The following is a 16,271-nucleotide window of genomic DNA, read 5'->3' as shown; positions in this document are numbered from 1 at the left end:
AAAAACAGTTCTTTTAAAAGGTCTTGCTGGATTTCCCTCTAATAAAGTAGATTTGGAGGTTGGGCTTTCCCCTGAATCATGTCATCATGAATCAGGGCGTAGACATCAGCTCCCCTGAGGAGAGAAACTACTAGTCCTGTAATCCAAATGAATGATAGATGAGGTCATCAGATCCTGAGCATCCTGGTACAATTTATACAAAAATGAAAACAGATAGTAAAAATAACTATGGAACAATGGGAGTAGGATATAGACTTTCTGGGGCAGACATATACCTTCCAAAGACCTCAGCACACAGTGTTTTCACCAATAATATCTATCTAAAGCTAATAATACACCACAGATTAAATGAATTCTTCATTTATAGTATATAAATGCTGTGACTACATCTACCTTTATTTAAAGGTTTTAATTTCATCTATCTATCTATCTATCTATCTATCCTTTCTGGGCCAAGCAGGTTAAAAAATAAACACTCCCCTGGTTTTGCTCCTTCCGATGAATGTGATTAGGTTTGGTAGAATTTGGTTTTTATTTTTTACCATTTCTATGGACAATATTGATGTTTATTTTAAGCACTTTTTCTGTTTTTATTAATTTTCACAATTGTACAAAATTATGAGGGGATCTGACAATTATTTAATGACACATTGACCTTCAAAAATAATTAAAGCTTTTTAACTTAGGTTCTGAAGCAGAATTCTTCTTTGCCTATCTGTAAATTTCTATTATTATCAATAGGAAAAAATAATTTGTGTTTGCAGTGAAAACTACATTGAGTGACATTTAACAATAAAAATCTGATCCTTCCAAGCGTAAATATGATAGTATAGGACAGGGGTTGGCAACCTATGGCATGCGTGTCAAAGATGGCATGTGAACCAATTTTTAGTGGCACGCTGCTGCCTGCCGGAGCAGTGTGCCATTAAAAATCCAGCCCAACCCGTTCTTCTAATCCCCTCCCCCATGGGAGGGGGCAGAAGCATATGCGTGCGCACAGGGTGTGCCCAGACACACCCTAATCCAGGAGTGGGCAAATAGCCCCACTCTCCCAGCGCAGCAAGCCGCGGGGTCCGCACTCCCAGGCTGGAGCGCCCGGCCAAATGCAGCAAGCTGCCAGCCCCTCCCCCGCCTTCCCCTTCTCCCCTGGAGCCATGCCACCGTGCACGCAGCGCTCAGAGGGGCAGGGCTGCCTGTCCCCCTGGGGCAGCCTGTCTGGCTCTGCATGGAGCAGTACATGCTGCTCAGGGCTGGCTTTAGGAAGTGCAGGGCCCAATTCAAACACTTTCGGCGGGGCCCTGGCAGGGATGACTTAAAAAGAAAAAAGTGTAAAAAAAAAGCCTTCCATTTCTTCCTTGTATTATTTACTTTCCATAACTATATAATTAATAAAATTGTATATTATGTACATTGCATCATATATGCTGTTGATTGATTATTAATGACTGCTGTTTCACATGTGTGGGTCCCCGCCACTCCCTGGGGGTGTGCACATGTGTGGGTCCCCACTGGTTCCTGCCCCCCTCGTTGAAGCAGGTGTGCAGGTTACTGGCCTGGGAACTGCAGGGCAGCAGTGGACATGAAGCTGGTTTGAGGCAGGGCAGGGGCTGACTGGAGGTAGAGTCTGGCTGCAGGCAGGGCAAGGGGTGCGGGGCTGGCTGGAGACAGGGGAGTGTGGGGCGGGCTGGCTTCAGGCAGGGCCATAGGGGGTTGCAGCAGGGGTTGGCAGGGCTGGAGACAGGCGTATGGGACTGGCTGACTTCAGGCAGGGAGGTGCAGCAGGGGTTGGCTGGAGACAGGGCAGGGCGGGCAGTGCAGGCCTGGTGCAGGCAGGGGTGTATGGCAGGCGTTGGCTGGAGACAAGGCAGGGGGTTTGGTAGGGGCTGGCTGTGGGCAGGGGTGCAGAGCTGGCTGCAGGCAGCGGGGGGCGGGGCTGGTGCGGGCAGGGCAGGGGGTGCAGCAGAGGCAGCTGAAGCCCCGGCCCTTTAAATAGCCCCCAAGCCCCCCACTATCCCAGGGCTCTGGGAGCTATTTAAAGAGCCCGGGGCTCCCCGCTTCTACCCAGAGCCCCCTGCTACCCCAGGGCTCCCGCGGCTATTTAAAGGGCCCGTAGCTCCAGCCAGGGGCATGGGGCTTGCCGTGCTCTGGCCAGAGCTCCAGCCAGGAGAGCGGGGCCGGCCCGTGGGGCTTGTCGTGCTCCAGCCAGAGCTCCAGCCAGGAGAGCGGGACTGTGGGGCAGCCGCGCTCCCGCCGGCGCTTTGGTCAGGGGAGCGGGGCCATGGAAGACCCCGGAGCAGACCGCAGCCAGGGTAAGTAAAAAAAATTTAAAAGGTGCCTAAAGTGCAGGGCCCTCTTAGGCGCTGGGCCCGATTCCCAGGAATCGGGCGAATCGGCCTAAAGCCAGCCCTGATGCTGCTAGGAGCCTCATGGTAAGGGGTCCAGGGCTGGGAGGATTGGATGTGGGGGGCAGTCAAGGGACAGGGAGCAGGGTGTGTTGGATAGGGGGTGGGATCCCAGGCAGGTGGTTAGGGGCAGGGGGTTTCTGGAGGGGGCAGTCAGGGAGAGGGTGGGGGTTGGATGGGGCATGGGAGTCCCGGGGTCTGCAGAAAAGAAGCAGGGGCAGGGCCTTGGGGAAGGGGTGTGTGTGTGGAATAAGGGCATATCTCCTCCAGCCCCTTGCCCTGACCCACCCTCACACACACACCCAGCCTTCTGCCCTGAGCCCTGATCCTCCCACTACATACACCCAGCCCTCTGCCCTGAGCCCCATGCCCAGCACACTTCCCATGCCCCTGCCCTGAGCCTTGTACCCCCATCATATATACCTGGTCCTCTGCTGGACTCCTTGACCCCTGCCATGACCCCAGCCCTGACTCTGGCACCCCCACACATACCCAGCCCCCCCCCCCCCTCGTGCCCTGACAACTGCACTCCCCTCACATGCCTCCAGACCTCTGCCCTGACTCTTGCACCCCACTCCCACCCCATGCACCCCCCCACATCCTGACTCTTGCACCCGCCACATCCCCACTCCCACTCTGAGCACTAAACAGGAGCTCCTGCACACACACACCCATTCCCACCTGCACCCCTTGCACCAAATGGGAGCTGCCCAGGTAAGTACCCCACACCCAAACCTCCTGCCCCAACCCTGAACCACCTCCCTCATTCTAGCTCCTGGCCAGACGCTTCACCCTCAGCCCTGTGCTTAGTGCTCTCCCACCCTCAGCTCAGTACAGAGAGAAGAAGAGAATGGGCTAGGACCAGGGAGAAGGTAGGTACCCACTTTGTCTGGGCAGCAGGGCCAGGACCGCAGACCGGCAACGGGTTGAGCGGGTCCAGCAGCCGGGATCCCAGCTGGCAGGAGCCGGCAGATGGAACCCCTGAGCGGCAGTGGGCACTGCCGGTCTGGGGTCCCGACCACCGGCCCCGCACAGCCCGCTGCCACTCTGGGGTTCTGGCTGCCAGACCCTTGCCAGCTGGGTTCCCGGTGGCAGGCGCTGTTCAGCCTGCTGCAGGCCTAGGTGAACAGAACCCCAGACTAGCAGTGGGCTGAGCTAGCCGGTGGCATAAGATCGATATTTTAATTTAATTTTAAATGAAGCTTCTTAAGCATTTTGAAACCCTTGTTTATTTTACAATACAACACTAGTTTAGTTATATAATATATAAACAGAGAGAGAGACCTTCTAAAAAGCATTAAAATGTATTAGCGGCACGTGAAACCTTAAATTAAAGTGAATAAATGAAGACTCGGCACACCACTTCTGAAATGTTACCGGCCCCTGGTACAGGATATAAAACTGTGGTATTCTAAAGCTGACTAGTATCTGGATTTTTATTCTTCCTGGTCTTGATTCTCCCTTTCGAAGCCATCTGCACCTGTTCAAAGTGAGTGTAAAACACTGCCAAATTGGAATGGTAGTTTTTTACACTAATGTTGCACTGGTGTATGATGACAAGAAAGGCGGAGGAGTGAAGAATGTAGCTCCTTGAGTTCTGAGATCATCTGGAATCATTCTGTGTATGGAGCTCCAGCTGAAGTCCTGTAGGAAACTCTCAGGATCTAGCCCAAATCTGGGAACGGGTGGTAAAGGAGTGCAAACTTAATACTTTTCTTTTAATTCTCCACCATCTCCTCCAGCCAGTCTTCTCACCAAGCCACTACATCCATTTGACTCATCCACTACTGCCAAATCACTGCTGAAAAAGCACTTGGGGGGGGTAAGGTAGGGGGGGTGTTAGCACTTGCCTTGTTGCTACCCTTGTCAGTGCCTCGGAGGTGAGTGGACAGCTTTTAATTTTTAACTTTTAGTTTAACTTGGCAGGCAATTCCAAATTCCCCTATTTCCCAATGTACCTTTTTTTCTTTTTAATGTTACTTTTATTGCATTCAAGATAAACAAAAAGAGGAATAGTTGCAGAGAGCTGAAGAGTACTGAAGTGTTTTCTAGATGATTGAAAACTGTATTGTATGGTACTAACAATTGTATTACACAAACAGTTTTGTTTCTCCTTACAAATTAATAACTAACATAGTACATTAAAAACAGGAATAATAAGCTTGCCCTCACATCCAAATAATCTTCATGATGAATTTAAATATGAAATACTACTGAGAAGCATTGATTGTCTTGAAGATATTGCAGGGATATTGAAGGTGATTGTAGACAGATTTATCATCTTTGAAGGTCCCAAGATATTTATATGTACACCTAATGGTTTAGAGAACTTTCTTTTGCACTCTACCAGTTGGTCATTTTCGGTAGGTTTAGATTGCTGCATCCATAATTTGGTTTTGTTGATAGTTAGTGGATTTAATAAAAATAGACATTCGGTTCTGTATGCTTAAGTTAATGCCAGAATATTGGTCTTGTGGGTATTTCCCAGAACGTATAATACAGAGATAAACACCAAATCAGTTACTAGTTTGGAACATATGAAATGATGGATTAATGCCCAAAACGGCATAGGCAATAGCAGCTCTGTAAACAGTGCGGGAGTGCAGTTGATTGATAATCATGTACTGTATGTGATATCATAAATGGGGATCTGGAGTCACTTTCTTCAAAATTGAAGAAAAAGCATAGAAGCAGAGCAATGTAGGACTGACCTGGAGAGGGAATGTAGTTCAGCCCTCACAGCTGTTTATCTAACCTGGTCTTAAAACCCTCCAGTGATGGGGATTCCACAACCTCCCTTGGAAGCCTGTTCCAGAACTTTATTCTCTTTAGAGTCAGAAAGTTTTTCCTAGAATATAACCTAAATCTCCCTTGCTGCAGATTAGGCCCATTAGTGGTTGTGCATCTCCTGCCAGATAAGGGGCTAACCATAGGGCCCATAATCCTTTATCCCACCCTGCACTAGCAGTGATTCTCTACAAAATCAATAGGACCATGTCGGGGTCCATTTTAGAGAGTTCCAGATCCCCTGCAACTTCCATTCTGCCTAATGGGACTTGCCACATTTTGTAACAACTGATACTGTACCTGGGTCGTCTCCTTCATGAACTCCTGAAACAGTCACTATTGGTCCACCTGCCAGCCCAGTATAGTTTGTTGTTTGGTTTGCTAAGAGTGCCTTCAACGTCCTCTCCATCTCTCTCTGTTGGTCTACCAGCCACCATATTAGCTCCTCCATCATTTCCAGATTCAGCCTGTTCTCTTACAGGCCACCTCTCAAGCTTTCCTGTTTCTGGCTGACAAATAGATCCCAGATAAGTCCACGCTCACGAACGGGCTCTCCCCTTTCACTCCAAGTTTTCCAAATCAAATAGATGCACCCTTTTTCATCCTTTCCCCTCCTACCCCTTCACACACCTTTTTTTTTTAAAACCAGGAAAATTAAAGATAAAAACAACTTCATAATGCAAAGTTTAGACTGAAATATTCAAATGTTACTTAATTTCTTTTTTGGCTTTCCTTGTTAAAGGGACACCACCAAGTTGAAATCTAGCACAATGAGGGTGTGTGGGGGTGTCATAAACAGATAGCTAAGGGTTAATGTCTCTTTCACCTGAAACACCTGACCAGAAAACCAATCAGGAAACCGGATTTTTTCAACTTTGGGTGGAGGGAAGTGGGTGTCTGAGTCTTTTGTCTGTCTGCCTGTTTTCCTCTGAGCTTTGGAGAAGTAGTTCTATTTTCTAGTCTTCTGTTTCTAAGTGTAAGGACAAAGAGATCAGATAGTAAGTTCTATGGTTTCTTTTCTTTGGTATTTGCATGAATATAAGTGCTGGAATGCTTTGATTTGTATTCTTTTTGAATAAGGCTGTTTATTCAATATTCTTTTAAGCAATTGACCCTGTGTTGTATCATCTTAATACAGAGAGAACATTTGTATTTTTTCTTTCTTTTTATATAAAGTTTTCTTTTAAGACCTGTTGGAGTTTTTCTTTACTTCAGGGAAATTAAGTCTGTACTCACCAGGGAATTGGTGGGAGGAAGAAATCAAGGGGAGAGCTGTGTGTTGGATTGCTAGCCTGATTTGGCATTTCCTCTGGGTGAAGAGGAAAGTGCTTTTGTTCCAGGATTGGGAACGGAGAGGGGGAATCACTCTGCGTAGTTTCACAGAGCTTGTGTCTGGGTATCTCTCCAGGAGCATCTGGAGGGGGGAAGGGAAAAAGGATTATTTCCCTTTGTTGTGAGACTCAAGGGATTTGGGTCTTGGGTCCCCAGGGAAGGTTTTTCAGTGGGACCAGAGTGCCCCAAAACACTCTAATTTTTTGGGTGGTGGCAGCAGTACCAGGTCCAAGCTGGTAACTAAGCTTGGAGGTTTTCATGCTAACCCCCATATTTTGGACGCTAAGGTCCAGAATCTGGGAATAAGGTTATAACAGGGGGGGGCAGTTAAAAGTAATTTTTTTTAAAGAAGTAACTCTAGTTTTTTAATTTCCTGATGCTTGTTTGAAGATTTATGCAGAAATTAACAAAAATGAACACTAGCTTTTTTGCATTTACTGTACAAAAATGTGTATTTTGGTGGTGATATTTGCATATATGTAGTACTGCCAACCTCAAACATTCAAAAATCACAAGTCAGGCCCCTGCAAATCATTAGATTGACTTAAAATCATGAAATTTTCAAGAATAATATATTTTGTGTTGCTTTATTTGCCTTCTGTTTTTTGTTTGAGTCCTTAGGGCTCATGTTTTCCAGCTTTTCTTTGCAACCAGGAGGTCTAGAAACTAACATTCTGATTTTTTTTTAAAAATGAAAACCAAAATTCTCTCAATCATATTCTTCCAGGACTGTGTTAGAGTCGGCACCCTCCTGAAGTGGCTGGTTGTGCCTGTGCATTGCTAATCAAAAGATTGATCCCATTCCCAGAGCGTCTTGGCTGATTTGAGGCTTTTCTGTGTTACTTAGGCCTAGTCCATGTTGTGGGGTCTGACTGAACTTCACCATTCCAGAAGGAGCTGTAAGAGAAACTGCACACAATCTCCTAGAGCTCTGAGGGGCCCATGGGAGTATATATGATTCTCAGGGCCAGCACCAGCACAGCAAGCAGGTGCTTGGGGTGGCCAATGGATAGGGGTGGCACGTCTGGCTCTTCGGCAGTGGGGCCCTCAGTCCCTCTTGGAGGAAATGACCTGCTGCCGAATTGCCGCCGAAGAATGAAGCGGTGCCGGTAGAGCTGCTGCCGAAGTACTTCCGATTGTGGCGCTTTTTTTTTTCCCGACGCTTGGGGCAACAAAAATGCTGGAGGAGGCCCTGATACTACTACATCACTGAAGTGGTTGTAATATGTTATTTTCCCTCTCTTGGTGGAGAGAAGGGATAGAACAGGATGAACACAATAATTGATTGTGTCTAGAGTCTGCACATGATGTGGCTCATTTGTGCCTGTCCCTCCAGCTCACCAACACAAAGGCCAGCCGCTGTCTTGCCCTTGTAAAATACAATCTTACAGTGTGTCAGGTGAGATATTTCCAGTAGAGATAAAGATCTATTAATGCCACCATACAAGACACTGATAAGACCACATCTGGAATATTGACTACAGTTCTGGTCATCCATGTTCAAGAAAGATTAATTCAAACTGGAACAGGTGTAGAGAAGGGCTACTGGGATGACCAGGGCAATGTGAGGGGATATTTTAGGAGAGAGGGGATATAATTGCTCTCTATAAATACTTAAGAGGGGTAAACACTAGCGAGGGAAAAGAGTTTTCTAACTTGGAGGACAATGTTGGCACAAGAGCAAATCGATATAACAGGATTCAAAAAAGAACTAGGTAAGTTCATGGAGGATAGATCCATCAATGGCTATTAGCCAGGATGGGCAGGGATGGTGTCCCCAGCCTCCGTTTGCCAAAGGAAATGAGTGACAGGGGAGGGATCACTTGATGATTACCTGTTCTGTTCATTCCCTCTGGGGCACCTGGTATTGGCCACTGTTGGAAGACAGGATACTGGGCTAGGTGGACCTTTGCTTTGACCCAGTATGCTGTTCTTATGTTCTTAAACTTGCCATGAATAAATTTAGGCTGGAAGTTAGAAGAAAGTTTCTAATCATCAGAGGAGTGAAGTTCTGGAACAGCCTCCGAATAGGAGCAGTGGGGGCAAACAACCTAACTAGTTTTAAGGTGGAGCTTAATACATTTATGAACACGACTGTAGGATGCTACAGCAATGGACTCAATGACCCAGGAGGTCATTCCAGTTTTATATTCCTATGTGAACGAGACTACAGTGTTCTTGGGACTCTATCTCCCTCCTTGTTGGTCCAGTACTAAACACACTGACATGTCTCAGGGTTTTCCATACACTCATCACAGCACCCATTTCCACATATCAGAGTGCATAATTCATATATATTATGGGTAAAATTTTAAAAGCACTTAAGCAATTAGAAGCCTAAGTTCCACTGAAAGTCTTTGAGACTGAGGATGCTAAATGACTCATGTGCTTTTGAAAATGGCACGTTTGCACTTTTGAAAATATTACCCATTCTGTATAACAGTAGTAGTAGTAGTTAATGAATGCAGCAAGAACTAATGCAACAAGAAACCAGGGAACAACTACAGTGCCTTTAATTCTTTCCTCTCCTACAGAATATTAAAATACATTCCACAGGTTTCCTTGGATGTACAGAATTTGTACTAACTAATGTGTGGTGTCCTCTAACCAAGTGCATAATGAAAGATAATACAATGTTAAGAGTTTATCAGGAGCCGTCAAGGAAAGATTCAGGTAATAATTTAAAGAACTAACAACGTCCCTTTGCAGAGTTTGTCTGATTTATGACATGCTTGTTTGCCTGTGTTATCTGGAGTGGCCCCTGTACTGGGAAAGCAATCAGAGAGGCCTAGGGGTGGGGTGGTGAGACCAGAGATTGTAACAGCTTCCTAGAGGGGGCTGCAGCTGCTGGATAGAAGTGCCATGCGATCAGAGCAAAGCCAGAGGGGTTGTCTGATTGTGCCGTTGCTGCTTTCAGAATCAGACTTTTCCTAAAGACGATTGGAAAGTTATCGGAACTCTGTCCCAACCCCTGTTCCCTCTCAACTTTGCTTTGGAAAATCTGGAGATTCTTTGCCCACAGAGAGACTGTAGAGATTTTTTTTTTAAGTTAGTGGGTTTATTTCTGCTGGATTTCTTCTTCCTCTTGCCAAGTTGCTTTACTGTAGCTGGTGTGCTTGGTGGATGAGGAAGCAGCGTGCATATTTGGGAGCTGTGCAGAAAGGTAAAGTTCAGCAATACAGCTACTCCTGATTTGAAAGCATTAGTCCTGTTTAATGTGATAGTATTGTAGGTGGATATTGCACAGGGCTTTACTTATGGCTGGGCTTGTTATAGGTAAAGTTGTGATCTCAGTCTTTTGAGAGTGATCTGTAGAACAATGCACTGTGAAATCTAATAGTTTGCATGCCTTCTCTGTCAACTCAAAACATTCGGCTGATTTACTCATGCAGTTGAACAATGTTTTTAAGAAGGGAAATCTTTTGTGATCATGGGATTCAGCTTTCACATGTGCAGTAAGAGGGTCAGTCCCTTTTCTAGAGGATTAAGATAGTCCACCCCCACACTTACCCTGCCTTTCAACTCCCCCTTTCCAGTCATTAATACATTGACATAAGCATGGAGTGTGTTTATGTGTATGTGTGGGTTTTATATTCTAAATGCCAAAGGTTAAGTCAGGGTTAAATCTTTTTTTTTTCCTGGAATTTCATGTGTTTTTATATGTTTGAGTCAACTTAAATCACAGTAAATCTACCCTCAAAAGGTGAGAGGAAATAAAAAATGCATAGGCCAGAAGGATTTAATTATAATCAGGACTAATAGTGCTCTTTCACTCTTTAAAGCAGTGGTTCTCAACCAGGGGTACGTGTATCCCTGGGGTATGCAGAGGTCTTCCAGGGGGTACATCAACTCATTTAGATATTTGCCTAGTTTTTCAACAGGCTAAATAAAAAGCACCAGCAAAGTCAGAACAAACTAACATTTCATACAGACAATGACTTGTTTATACTGCGCTATATACTATACACTGAAATGTAAGTACAATATTTATATTCCAGTTGATTTATTTTATAATTACGTGGTAAAAATAAGAAAGTAAGTAATTGTTCAGTAACAGGGGGCTGTGACACTTTTGTATTTTATGTCTGATTTTGTAAGCAAGACATTTTCAAGAGAGGTGAAATCTGGGGTACACAAGACAAATCAGACTCCTGAAAGGAGTTCGGTAGTCTGGAAAGGTTGAGAGCCACACTTTGAAGTGTTTCTTATGAGCCAAGGCTTTACTCTTTCCTGCACATGTAGATCACTGGGAAAGGGGAGTACACAATGAATTTCAATGAAGTTAGGAGCCAGGGGATTATGGTGAATGGCATGAGGTTTCCCTTATGAAGCACCTACTGATGAGATTTTGCTATACTGTTTTCCCGGCAATGGGAAAAAATTGAGAAATAAACATACTGGCTGCTGCTGTTTTATGTGAAAATCCAAGGTTTGTGGTTTTGTTTTGTTTTGTTTTGTGGGAGGGTGAGAGGAGGAGGGAATTTCCTTTAACATAATGGAAAATATTGAGTGATTTCTATATGTGAACGCAACCCTAGTGAAGTCAATGAAATTGTGCAGGTGTAATAAAGGACAGACTTTGGTCCATGGCATATTTTAAATATACATTGTTAACAATGCTGCTGGGTTGGGCAAATGAGATTTGACCCAGTCCATATTCAGGCTTCTAACAGGACAAACTTATGCATTTTGCATAAGAATGTATTCTCCAGGGGATAGCAACATATCAGTTGAGGAAAATATGATTTTTGTTCCCCAGTTTCATTAATTTCAATGTATATGTTGGTTAAGGAGAAAAATCAGCTTTCAAACAATTCATTCCCAGATTTCATAAATTGTGACGAAACTTTCATTTACAGTTTGAACATTTGAAAAGCAAAACCGAGTCTGCAATATGTTAAACAGTTATGTGATACTTTATGCACTGTACTAAGCTATTGTTCTGTGTGGACACAATTATAACTTATCAGTTGTCCAGTGCTTCACAGAAGTCACTGGGAGTCTTTGCCCATGAGCACTACAGGATCAGGCCCAGAATCTCTTTTCTGCCTCTTGAAAACTATCTAAAATGACAGACAGCTTTCAAAATATATGTTAAGCAAGAATGTACCTTAGACAGCCTTGGCTCTAGAGGAAGGATCTCTAGTTAACTGGAGTTTGTTTTGAGCTGTGAGAAATCATGACTCAACTCAAATATTTTATTTCAAAAGCTAGGATCAGGTGATAATTACAGCATTTTGTACCATTTAAAATACTTTGTTTTTTTTAATACTGTTTATATGTTACACAGTCTGTGATTTTTCTACTTTGAGCAGTGCCTGGAAGTGGTCATTACATTAAAATAGCTGTGTTTAGATTTTATATGGTATGAATTTTGCAACAAGAAGAGGTAAAAGAACTATATAAGGAAGCATACTTTACGCATTTATTTGAAATTTGGTAGGCTACTTCTGCATATTGCTAAATACTCAGTTGTATATGTTTGTTATATTAAAAAAAAAGCTGTTGCTGGAAATTAATCATAGTTATTGTGTACATCAATCTAACAGAGGGCCCATCCTGCTTCTATTGCAACCAATGAGATTTTTGCCATTGATTTCAACTGGAGCAGTAATAGTCTCAGAATGTGGAGTCATAAAATATAGGAGTATTGGTAAATGTGTTTCTTAATATTACACAGCTAGAAAGGGGTGGTTTGTTTCAAACAGAATTAATTAAATTTAATAGCTAATGCTTAGTGGAATGCTTATTAACTCCTTGATTGCTTAGGAACAAGTGCTCAAGAATCAACATCTCAGTTCCAAGGATTTCCCATAGGTCAAATTCTAGCACATTCACGTTTCCTAATACACATGCATATGCCCCAAAGAACAATTATTTAAACATAGTGGCCTCAAAAATTCAGCCATTAGTTTCCAAACTAATCTGAACTACCTATATGCAGTTCACACATTTCCTGTTATCTTTCACAACTAAATGTTAGGGATTTTTTTTTTAACTCCGAAAGTGGGTACTTGTAACTGACCTATTTTTTCAGTCATTTTGGTGAGGTGTATTGTTAGGACATGTATGAAACTCATAGTTCTGGGTTCTTTTTCTAATGCTGTTTTACATGCTTGCTGGGTGATTTCGGGCAGTTCTTCAACCCTTGGGCTTTATATCATAATTGAATGCCTCTCTGAAAGATCTGCTTTAGTTCATCCAACAGCTGTTGGGCTATGCAGCTATCACTTTGAGATTCTGTATTATGCAGGAGAATCATAATGGTCTCTCCTGGTTTTAAACATCTACGAAAGTCCCTTCATCTCTTTGTGTTCGAGTTTCCTCACCTGTAAAATGGGGCTAATAATAACCAACTCACAAGGTTGTTGTGAGATAGTCATTATTATAGAATTCTTCTGAGATCATTGAATTTGCCAATGTATTTCTTTGTGGTTTTGAATCATAAATGCATACATGCTCTTTTAAAAACAAAAACAATGACAATAATCAAATTAACGAGCAATCCTACAATTATTTTTAAAAGTCTCAAAAAAAGTATTAAAAGTTAAAAACCACAATTTTATCCTTTTAAAGACTTTTACACAGATAGAGCTGGTGTTTTGTTTCAGGGCTCAGTACTCTATTTCTTACTCAGTAAAAACTGCTTTTGACTTCAGTGGGAATTTTGTCCAAGCAACAATTCCAGAATCAAGATGTCAATCAACTGTGGGCTTGAAGAATCCCTTCATCCTCATTTACAGCCTTGAAAAGAGGTATGGACCTGAACCAAAACATTTGGTCCATGCACTATGATGTTAGGTGGAAAAATGGAGACAGATCTTGATTTTATTGATTGCTCCATCTCTACTGGAGATTCTTGGAGTAGATCCTGTCTTAAAGGTGATTTCAGGTGAGAGGATGAAGTAATTGACCACCTCAGCTTTGCAAATTCTACAGAAAATTTGGTATTGTTATTTGGAATCAGGACTGACACAGCTTCAGTATTGCTATTTTGGAGAATACCAGCTTGCCATGTTCTGATGATGTGAAGAGTGTGATGTCCTCCATGGACAAGTTTTACATAGATGTAGCTTTGGTACATTTTTCCCCCCAAAGAGGAAGTAGACCTAAATCATTATAGCAGTTGACTGGAATTCTGGGCCACTAGTTTCTGTCCCTAATTCTCACACTGACTCACAGGGTAACCTGGGGCAGGGCATTCTTGCCCTTTCTGTGTAACTGTAAAAGCACCTGTTAAGTGAGTATGATAATACTTACCTACTGCACAGGGCTGCTGTGAGAATTCATTAACATTTATGAAGTGCTCTGAGATCCTTGGATGGCACTGTGATCCCACCCCTTTCACTTTGGGAACATGAGGCCTAAATGGCACTGGGGCCAATTGGCCTGAATGAATGAATGAATAAGGCCTGCTTGGCAGCTGAGGAGGAAGGGCAAGAAGAGAGGACCCTATACAAGTGAAGTAGCACCCTGCTCATATCACCCTGGAGTGTGTGTTACCCACTGTTCCAACAGCCTGTGGAGGGAAGGGCACCTGGTGCCCACAGTCTCTATTCTGTTGCCTATTGAGGGTCAGTTTATCTTCCTCAGAACTTGCTTTCATACAGTCTGTTGTACCCAGGGATTAGGATTTGCTTTTAAGTAAATGCAGGTGTTTAACCGTAAACTATTTTATTGAAGAAAGCAAGCACTGTATCTTGGCCGTGTCAAGGCTGTTAAAGAAAGCTTTGGCCAGCCGCCTTCCCTAAGTGAGGCCTGCACTTTGCTAAAAGAGTGAAAAGAGTTGCAAAAAGGCAGCCTGGAGGATGATTGTTCACAGCTGGGGATGAAGGACCTCATGCCCTGCTCCCTTTACCATTCCCCAGGAACACGCCAGGTGTGTACTTTAAAGGCCAAAATGGATACAGGTAAAATCTTTTAGTCTTCCAGCTTGTGGACTTCCAGGGTAAACACAATGTGTTATGCTTGTTGAAGAAGGCTAAGCATGCTCAGATTATCTTTATGGCAGATTAGGAGAGTCCAAAATGATAGTAAGTGACATGGTAATGGATTTATATGTCTAAAGTGCATTTTCTTCCTGCTTGCTAATCCATCTCCTTTGTTTATATATTTCATAATGTAATTATGCTCTCAAGGTTGCTAATTTTGTGCATAGGTTAAAAATATGATCATAGCTGGGCTGGAACACTCAGGACTCTGGGTTTAGTGGAAGAGGCTTGCTTCTCTGTTCTTCATATTGTAAAACAGAATTTCCATAGCCTGTAGGGTCTACTGTGGTGATCTCTTGTTGATATGAAATTAGCATCGCCTTTACTCACAGGGACCGTGTCTTCACCATTCTTTTCTGACCCTGCTGTTATCTGATTACCCATAGGGTACAGACCTATGTGATAACAGGACTGAGGTAATGAATTGCTTGAGGCTTGAGGTGACAGATTGATTTGCAGTGATAATCTAATAGACAGGTGTGTTGATGCAGCCTGTTTCCAGTCCTCGTCCACTGGAAAAGATCTGAGGAATTAAGAAGCATCAGAGACGGAGGAAGGGAGGATGCTATTAAAGTTGAGTGTTTGTCTTTCTAGTTCTTTAAGTTACATGGACACTCTGTTAGCTTGAGGGCAGCAGAAAGCGGAAGTGTAATCCATTTAGGAATGTATTTCTCTGCAGTCTTGGGGCGGGGGGAGTGAGAGAGAAACCAATATTGTTTGGAGAGCAGAGCACTGCAGTGGGCTCACATTCTGGGTACTTACTCCATGGCTCTGCCTTGCTGTTTAACCCATCATTGCTGCATTCAGATACTGGCAGACAAAGATGGGTGTGGTGCCCAGTAACCCATGCTGAGGAAACCAAAAGGAGTGTGATTGAGCATACGTTCTTTGCCACGCCAGTTGAATGGATCTTGTTATTTGCCATGGAGGGAGTCGGACTTTCATAAAAACATGCCTGTACGGTCATTTGGTTTTATTTTAATGTTAAAGGTTTGATTTTGTTTTGAGTGTGGTTTTAATTTGGATTAACAGTTCTGTCTGTAAATCACATGTTGGACCATTCATATAATGGAGCATTTAGCTCTTGCCACTCTTCTCTTGTATATAAAAAGCCTTAAACTGTGTGTTAAATGTCCATCCGACACACCACCAGGATATTTAAGCCTATATGTTCGATGCACTAAAATTTTGTTGGCTGTACACATAAGATAGTCCCACAGATTCGTGAAAGAGCAGTATTTGCAAATATATTGTTTGGGAAGAAAAAATTGTTTTGTTTTCCTCTCCCTGCATCTTTTCACCCTACTCCATCCCAGCCAAATATAATAAAATACCTTAAAAAGTTAAAAAATAATGTTCTGGCCAGATTCCAATTTGGGTAATTATGTTCTCTTCACCAAGACACTCCCTGCAGTTTCCGTTGGATATGGTGGTATCCTCTTCCTGTCCTAAACTGTTGCACAGTATTGCTCTGTCCAATACTGTGTTTAAAAAAACAAAGAAACAAACCAAAAAAAAGCCAAATTTTACCCCAGAAGTGGCTGCCATTTCAGCTGTGGGCAAAGGCCGAGATCTTCAAAAGTATTTAGGCAACTAACACCTTAACTCGACTTTGAAAATCTGGGTCAGAGTGACTGCTGGGTCCAAACTTAGAGTCTTTATTCAACTCCTGTTGACTTAATTGGAAATTTTACCTAAATAAGGGCTGCTGGGTGAGTCCATAAAAATGTAGTCTGAAATATAATTTGTCATTACTTTG

The 16,271-nt window shown here is 43.3% G+C and overlaps 1 protein-coding gene across 6 annotated transcripts in view; it reads left to right on the top strand.

The window, feature by feature from the left end:
* The window catches only part of TNS3 (tensin 3), a 438,738-nt gene that overhangs the window by 89,347 nt on the left and 333,120 nt on the right, over positions 1-16,271 (top strand). The window contains exon 1 of one of the 6 annotated variants that reach the window (XM_030551452.1): positions 9,661-9,684. The exons of the other annotated variants lie outside the window; for them this stretch is intronic. The gene's annotated coding sequence lies outside the window, so the exon portion shown is untranslated. Of the gene's footprint in view, positions 1-9,660; positions 9,685-16,271 lie in introns of those variants that run through there. 6 annotated transcript variants of the gene reach the window in all.

Source organism: Gopherus evgoodei, chromosome 2, assembly GCF_007399415.2.
Source record: "Gopherus evgoodei ecotype Sinaloan lineage chromosome 2, rGopEvg1_v1.p, whole genome shotgun sequence".
NCBI classification, from domain to species: domain Eukaryota; kingdom Metazoa; phylum Chordata; order Testudines; family Testudinidae; genus Gopherus; species Gopherus evgoodei.
The sequence above is the reverse complement of the archived record's forward strand: the minus strand, read 5'-3'. Positions and strand labels throughout refer to the sequence as shown.